Source organism: Scyliorhinus torazame, chromosome 29 (genome assembly GCF_047496885.1).
Source record: "Scyliorhinus torazame isolate Kashiwa2021f chromosome 29, sScyTor2.1, whole genome shotgun sequence".
NCBI classification, from domain to species: domain Eukaryota; kingdom Metazoa; phylum Chordata; class Chondrichthyes; order Carcharhiniformes; family Scyliorhinidae; genus Scyliorhinus; species Scyliorhinus torazame.
In genome coordinates this window covers 33,958,561-33,967,613 of record NC_092735.1, presented here as the reverse complement: position 1 = coordinate 33,967,613, position 9,053 = coordinate 33,958,561, and positions in this window count along the sequence as shown.

Here is a 9,053-nt window from a genome sequence, read left to right as displayed (position 1 = left end):
GTGGTGTAGAGGGAGCTTTACTCTGTACCTAACCCCGTGCTGTACCTGTCCTGGGAGTGTTTGATGGAGACAGTGTAGAGGGGGCTTTACTCTGTATCTAACCCCGTGCTGCACCTGTCCTGGGAGTGTTTGATGGGGACAGTGTAGAGGGAGCTTTACTCTGTACCTAACCCCGTGCTGTACCTGTCCTGGGAGTGTTTGATGGGGACAGTGTAGAGGGAGCTTTACTCTGTATCTAACCCCGTGCTGCACCTGTCCTGGGAGTGTTTGATGGGGACAGTGTAGAGGGAGCTTTACTCTGTTTCTAACCCCGTGCTGTACCTGTCCTGGGAGTGTTTGATGGGGACAGTGTAGAGGGAGCTTTACTCTGTATCTAACCCCGTGCTGTACCTGTCCTGGGAGTGTTTGATGGAGACAGTGTAGAGGGAGTTTTACTCTGTACCTAACCCCATGCTGCACCTGTCCAGGGAGTGTTTGATGGAGACAGTGTAGAAGGAGCTTTACTCTGTACCTAACCCCATGCTGGGCCTGTCCTGGGAGTGTTTAATGGGACAGTGTAGAGGGAGCTTTACTCTGTATCTAACCCCGTGCTGTACCTGTCCTGGGAGTGTTTGATTGGGACAGTGTAGAGGGAGCTTTACTCTGTATCTAACCCCGTGCTGTACCTGTCCTGGGAGTGTTTAATGAGGACAGTGTAGAGGGAGCTTTACTCTGTATCTAACCCCATGCTGGGCCTGTCCTGGGAGTGTTTAATGGGACAGTGTATAGGGAGCTTTACTCTGTATTTAACCCCGTGCTGCACCTGTCCTAGGAGTGTTTGATGGGGACAGTGTAGAGGGAGCTCTACTCTGTATCTAACCCGTGCTGTACCTGTCCTGGGAGTGTTTGATGGGGACAGTGTAGAGGGAGCTTTACTCTGTATCTAACCCTGTGCTGTATCTGCCTCCTTGAGCCCCTGCTGACACTGACTGTAGAGAAATCACCAAGTTATATATTGAAAAAAGGCTGCCTGATGGGTGGTTGTCCCACATCCCCAACAAAGCTGAGAGTGGCACATCCTGTCTCTGTACAGCGGGGGTGGGAGGAAAGAACAGGTCTATTTCGAGGTGATCAGGGAAATTTACAAGATGATCTGCAATTTCTTTTTGTATTAATTTGTCGAGAGATTGTCAGACATCTCGAAAAATCTGATGAATCAAAAACTTGCCAAAAGAAAAACAAGACAAAATAAAAACACAGGTATGAATCTTTTGAGTATGGACTGTTACTTACAGCTCTTAAAATCTGTGCATGCTTTTGATTGTTCAAACATCTGCAGAACAAAAAAAAACCCAGTACGAATGCCTATAAATTGAGTAGAGTTAGAGAAATGTACAGAACTGTAAAACATTTCTTAATCACACTATTCTCTGAATAAATGGGGAAAAAAAAAACATACCTTGTGAAGTCTTTATTGATACTTTTGAGGCACTTTCATCTGTTACATCTGTTAATGACTCCACATCCTATCTTCCAGTCTTAATGGAGGTGGAGTTTGACTTGCAATGGTTTCTTTTTCACTTCCGCACATAGCTATTCCTGGGCCCTCTCCTGTCCCTTAGCGACATGCTGCCGCCCCCCCCCCCCCCCCCCAATGCTATGTGTCGCGCCCCGTGACCACTCCCCCACCCACCACGCCCAAACACCCTCCTCCCCTGCCCAGGTGTTTCCCAGTGGTGTGAGGCGGCTTCAATGGGAAATTCCATTGACCCCAGCTGGAGCAGGAGGATCCCGCCGCCAGGGAACGGGAACCCTGCCCCACCGTGCCAGTTCTCACATGCCACTGATGACACCCGGGTCCTGAGCACCCTATTCCCCATTGCCAACTACTGCGCCCCTTAAAGGTTGAATTGCTTTATAAAATGAGTGGTGTGAGTGGCGTTATTTAGACTGGAGTTACCTTTACATCAGTAGCAGGTCACAGCAGGAGAACGCTAACGCAACCCTTTCCCGCATTCATAGAATTTACAGAGCAGAAGGAGGCCTTTCAGCCCATCGAGTCTGCACCGACCCTTGGAAAGAGCACCCTACCCAAGGTCAACACCTCCACCCTATTCCCATAACCCAGTAACCCCATCCAACACTAAGGGCAATTTTGGACACTAAGGGCAATTTATCATGGCCAATCCACCTAACCTGCACATCTTTGGACTGTGGGAGGAAACCGGAGCACCCGGAGGAAACCCACGCAGACACGGGGAGAACGTGCAGACTCTGCACAGACAGTGACCCAAGCCGGAATCGAACCCGGGTCCATGGCACTGTGAGGCAGCAGTGCTAACCACCGTGCCACCCTTGATCAATGTCACTTGGAGATTGGGCGTTGGTGACGCTATTATATCTTTACCCTCTTCCCTTGAAGAATAGGGTAATGTGTGAAGATTTGCAGGCTGATTAACAGAGCAACAGGACTTGACATGGCCATTACCTTCTTTGTGCCCACCAATAAGTGTTCAGCCTCAGTTAGTGGGAGGATCGATGGGCTTCCACAACCATATGATGAAGGGGAAGGTCAGATTAGATGGGAGGTTCCCCCGGAGATCAACCCCAGAGTCTAGGACTGGTGATTCAGTCCCAACTCACCAGGCTATCTGGAATGAGGCTCCCAGAACCTCTGCGACCCATGGGTAGAAGTTCCAGTGATGCAATGCTCAACGATAGGGTAGAGGGAGTTTTGCTGCTCCTGCCAAGCGGTATGAGGCTTGGTTTCAAGAATGCAGAGTCAGCGCGGTCCCATTCGGACACCCCGCTTTCTGGCTCAAATCCCGATTGGTGACAGAAGTAGGAATGAGTTCCAATTTCAGCAAAGCAATGTATCCTCGAGCCGCGCGCACCTTCAGCACAGGGACATCCCGGGCGGTTTTGCCAATCTCTCTGGCATCACTCCTTCGGCTTTGCAAACGCAACAGGGGCTCGTAGCCAAATTATTCACTACTCTCTGGCAAAAGATGCACTGTCTAACGCCCTGTCCGCTCCCCCTCTGTCATAATTTAAACTCCTGGTCCTCTCTAATCTGTCAAACAGGAATAATTTAACAACACCAGCCAGCCGCTATTTTATAAGCCTCAATCAGGTGCCCGCTAAATGCACACTATGCAATGATTCATAATCTGTTCTTATGCACAACACCTCTCATCATTAAGAGTTTTTGTTTAAGTATAAGGATTTAAATATAAGCATCTTCTGGCAATGTGGAAAATTGCCCAGGTGTGTCCTGTGCACAAGAAACAGGGAAATCCAACCCAGCCAATTACCACCCCATCAGTCTACTCTCGACCATCAATAAAGTAATGGAAGGGACAATATCAAGGTTTAGGATGACAAGTGGGAGGTAACAATTGCCAGAAAATTACCATCTCCAACAAGAGAGGATCGAACCATCATCGCTTGACATTTAATGGCATTACCATCGCTGAATCCGCCACAACATCCTGGGGGGTGACCATTGATCAGAAGCTGAACTGGACGAGCCATATAAATACATGAGTAGGTCAGAGGCTGGGAATCCTGCGGTAATTAACTCACCTCCTAATTCCCTATCGACCATCGAGAGTGCAGCTCCAACAACACTCAAGAAGTGCGACACCATCAAGTAAAACATCCCACTTGATTGGTATCCTTTCCACAAATATTTGTTCCCTCCACCACAGATGAACGCTGGCAGCCGTGTGTACCATCTACAAGATGCACTGCAGGAGAGGCGGCGCAGTGGTTAGCACTGCTCTCTCACGGCACCAGGACCCGGGTTTAATCCCAACCCCGGGTCACTGTCCGTGTGGAGTTTGCACATTCTCCCCGTATCTGCGTGGGTCTCACCCCCGCAACTCAAAGATGTGCAGGGTAGGTGGATTGGCTACGCTAAATTGCCCCTTCATTGGAAAAAAAGAATTGTATGCTCTAGATTTATTTTTTAAAAAGATGCACTGCACCAACTCACAAAGGCTTCTTCAACACCACCTTCCAAACCCACGACCTGTACCATCTAGAAGGACAAGGGCAGCAGATACCTGGGAACCCCACCACCTGGAGGTTCCCCTCCAAGTCACTCACCACCCTGACTTGGAAACTTATCGGCCGCTCCTTCACTGTCGCTGGGTCAAAATCCTGGAACTCCCTCCCTAACAGCATGGTGGGTATACCTATATCACAGGGACTGCAGCAGTTCAAGAAGGCAGCTCACCACCACCTTCTTGAGGGCAACTAGGGATGGGCAATAAATGCTGGTTTGCCAGCGATGGCCACGTCCCATAAATTAATTTTTAAAATGTTTCACTGGTCTTGATATTTGGGCAGAATAGAAGTGTCTGGTTCTGCCAGAATGGAAACACTTTGCAATTCTCCTCATGGCGGGTTAATGGCGGCTCGGTCTTCCCGTTGGCTGGTGGCGTGAAGGCTGTTTGCATTTATTTGCACCTCGTGCATGTCCATTAAAACAGCTGCCTGCCGGTGTCCCGTCAGGCCTTCCAACGATCCGGACAAGACGATCGCGAGAGACATGGAGGTGAGTGCAGCTGCCGTGTAGCCCCGCTGCTCCCGGCGCGCCGTCCACTACTCTGCCGGGGTCGCCCGGTTCCTGCTCTCCATACCCATGCCGAGCCGGTCTTGATGGACAGCAGCGACGAAGACACGGGTGTGCAACGTGGAAGGTGGGTTGTGCAAGGAGTTGGGGGGGGGGGTGTTGAGGGCGAGGGCTCATGATAGCAGGCAGAGGGAGTGAGGAGGTGGATGAAGAGGCTGAAAATGGAAAGCAGAGGGAAGCTGGGGTGGGAGTGGGTGAGGGGGGGTGTAGGGTTGAGGGAGTGGGGTGGGAGGAGGGCGAGGGAAGCTGGACTGTGACAAAGCTGCACAAACAGCTCACAAGCAAGGCGGTCAAAGGGATACCATGTCGTTTACTGGAAGGGGATGCACGATGACTCCAGGTTATGGGGTGAGGGCCTGTTAGTGTGGCACATGAGGGATAGTTGACACAGACACTAAACAGGTCCTTGTGAATGTTGATATTGTCCATAGTCCTCTTTGGAAACAGCAATTATGTCAAAAGCTTCAGTTTAAATTCAGGAGTTGTCAGACAGGAGACACAGAGGGCAGGGATTCCGGATCGAAAGGGACAGGAGTCACAGGAGATTGGCAGTCCAGGGTCTATGTGGACCTCAATGTGAAGGCAGAGATAGGAGATGGTGCAGAAGAGCAGCAGGGACACAGCAGGTACACGGTGTACCCCAGCGGCCAGGAGGGGCAAGGGCTTCAAAGGAAAAATGCACAGCTTGGTCTGCAGGGCTGTCCTACAGTCAATGCCCCTGGGTGTGGTGGGCTCTGTGTTGGGCTGTACAGGGCATGGTGATGCTCACAGAGGGCATCAGCAGCCTATATATAGGAAACACATGGGCGGGGGGGGGGGGGGGAGATATGTGAAACTCGCATGGAGTGAGAGTGGGGAAACCCTGTAAGAGATGGTGCACATGGCATCCAGATGCAATGGGGAATGGGTACAGGTCCACGTGTAGCATGGACGCCTCGTGGGTGATAGGCTCAGAGGGGAGGGTGGGAATGTCCAGCACCTCATCCGTATTATTGGGGGAGGCTGGAGGATAACAGGGTGGAATCTCCACATCATGAGGTTCCAGGGAAATCGAACGCACGATTCACCAAAGAGAAGGAATTGGTAGATGTTGAGTCTGGAGAAGGGGGTGTAGATAGCCTGGGTCACATTGTGATCCAAAAAGATGAGGTGTTGGGTGTCTTAAAAAATATTAAGGTAGATAAGTCCCCAGGGCCGGATGGGATCTACCCCAGAATACTGAAGGAGGCTGGAGAGGAAATTGCTGAGGCCTTGACAGAAATCTTTGGATCCTCGCTGTCTTCAGGGGATGTCCCGGAGGACTGGAGAATAGCCAATGTTGTTCCTCTGTTTAAGAAGGGTGGCAGGGATAATCCCGGGAACTACAGGCCGGTGAGCCTTACTTCAGTGGTAGGGAAATTACTGGAGAGAATTCTTCGAGACAGGATCTACTCCCATTTGGAAGCAAATGGACGTATTAGTGAGAGGCAGCACGGTTTTGTGAAGGGGAGGTCGTGTCTCACTAACTTGATCGAGTTTTTCGAGGAGGTCACTAAGATGATTGATGCAGGTAGGGCAGTAGATGTTGTCTATATGGACTTCAGTAAGGCCTTTGACAAGGTCCCTCATGGTAGACTAGTACAAAAGGTGAAGTCACACGGGATCAGGGGTGAACTGGCAAGGTGGATACAGAACTGGCTAGGCCATAGAAGGCAGAGGGTAGCAATGGAGGGATGCTTTTCTAATTGGAGGGCTGTGACCAGTGGTGTTCCACAGGGATCAGTGCTGGGACCTTTGCTCTTTGTAGTATATATAAATGATTTGGAGGAAAATGTAACTGGTCTGATTAGTAAGTTTGCAGACGACACAAAGGTTGGTGGAATTGCGGATAGCGATGAGGACTGTCTGAGGATACAGCAGGATTTAGATTGTCTGGAGACTTGGGCGGAGAGATGGCAGATGGAGTTTAACCTGGACAAATGTGAGGTAATGCATTTTGGAAGGGCTAATGCAGGTAGGGAATATACAGTGAATGGTAGAACCCTCAAGAGTATTGAAAGTCAAAGAGATCTAGGAGTACAGGTCCACAGATCACTGAAAGGGGCTACACAGGTGGAGAAGGTAGTCAAGAAGGCATACGGCATGCTTGCCTTCATTGGCCGGGGCATTGAGTATAAGAATTGGCAAGTCATGTTGCAGCTGTATAGAACCTTAGTTAGGCCACACTTGGAGTATAGTGTTCAATTCTGGTCGCCACACTACCAGAAGGATGTGGAGGCTTTAGAGAGGGTGCAGAAGAGATTTACCAGAATGTTGCCTGGTATGGAGGGCATAAGCTATGAGGAGCGATTGAATAAACTCGGTTTGTTCTCACTGGAACGAAGGAGGTTGAGGGGCGACCTGATAGAGGTATACAAAATTATGAGGGGCATAGACAGAGTGGATAGTCAGAGGCTTTTCCCCAGGGTAGAGGGGTCAATTACTAGGGGGCATAGGTTTAAGGTGAGAGGGGCAAAGTTTAGAGTAGATGTACGAGGCAAGTTTTTTACGCAGAGGGTAGTGGGTGCCTGGAACTCACTACCGGAGGAGGTAGTGGAGGCAGGGACGATAGGGACATTTAAGGGGCATCTTGACAAATATATGAATAGGATGGGAATAGAAGGATACGGACCCAGGAAGTGTAGAAGATTGTAGTTTAGTCGGGCAGTATGGTCGGCACGGGCTTGGAGGGCCGAAGGGCCTGTTCCTGTGCTGTACATTTCTTTGTTCTTTGTTCTTTGTTCACGCGGACAGCGAGGGAGGGAGCGTCAAACTCCGTCCTGTCTTGGAGGTGTAGGACCACCATCTCGACACAATGGTAAAATGGCGCCTTCCAAAAATCGGACGCAAGATCAGTTGTGTCTGGGAAGGGTGATGGTGAACTGTGGGAGGAACACTAAGCTGGGGTCTGGGGCTCTTTCTTGGAATGCATGCTCACTTGTTGGTGTCACTACAGTAGACAGGGTCCAGGGCAATTACCCAGGCCGCACACCCCATTGCCCAGGAATAGGCACAACTCAATAGCTTCACGCCAAAGTTTCAAAAGCGACGTAGCGGAAGGCAGGAATGCAGAGTGAAGGCTATAGTGATGGGACACAGCTGTATTAATGCTGCCATCCCAACAGCAAAGGGGAGTCATGGCTCAACAATTAATGTCCGTCATCAGTGGCCAAATAGATTCTCATCATTCGCCATGAACAACAGAAAGCTCAAAGTTATGTTTAATAATAATTTTTATTAGTGCCACAGTCGGCTTACATTAACACTGCAATTAAGCTACTGTGAATATCCCCTGGTCGCCACACTCCGGCGCCTGTCCGGGCACACAGAGGGAGAATTCAGAATGTCCAATTCACCTAATTGGACTTGTGGGAGGAAGCCGGAGCGCCCGGAGGAAACCCACACAGACACGGGGAGAAGGTGCAGACTCGGCACAGACAGTGACCCAAGCCGGGAATCGAACCTACCACCCTGGCGCTGTGAGGCAACCACTGTGCTACCATGCCGCCCATGAAAAATAAATGTTTAAATCAAAGAGTGTAGTTCAGAACCACATTGGTTCGGTGGTGGCTTTTTATTTTAGAAATATTTTTATTCAAATTTTCACATGTTTTCAACAAACCTTACAGAAAAAAGAAAAACAAAGAACACATAAATAAACATCTTACACCTACATCACGAATTCCCCCAATATACAAACCCCCCATTAATCAGTAATAAACACAGTAGAAAACACAAAGTACACCCCCCCCCCCCTCTGGGTTGCTGCTGCTGCTGACCCCCTCTTAACGTCCCGCTAGAAAGTCTAGGAAATATCTTGCTGATTATTGTGTATTGTTGACGGATGTAAATGTGGGAGAAAATGTGAAAAAGGAGGAGAATTAAAAAAAAGAAAGTTTAGGAACGGTTGCCACCGCCTGAAGAACCCTTGCACAGACACTCTGAAGGCAAATTTTACCCTCTCCAATTTAATGAATCCTGCCATGTCGCTGACCCAGCCTTCCACCCTTGGGGGCCTCGCATCCTTCCACTGTAGCAGAATCCTCCGCCGGGCTACCAGGGACGCAAAGGCCAGAATACCGGCCTCTTTCACCTCCTGCACTCCCGGCTCGTCCGATACCCCAAATAATGCTAATCCCCAACTCGGCTTATCCCAGGTGTTCATCACCTTAGACACCGTCCTCGCAATACCCCTCCAGAACCCATCCAGCGCCGGGCACGCCCAGAACATGTGGGTGTGATTTGCTGGGCTCCCCGAGCACCTCCCACATCTGTCTTCCACCCCATAGAACCTGCTCAGCCTTGCCCCTGTCATATGCGCTCTGTGAAGAACCTTAAATTGTATCAGGCTAAGCCTGGCGCAAGAGGAGGAAGAATTAACACTACCCAGGGGGTCCGCCCACGCACCCGCGTCTAT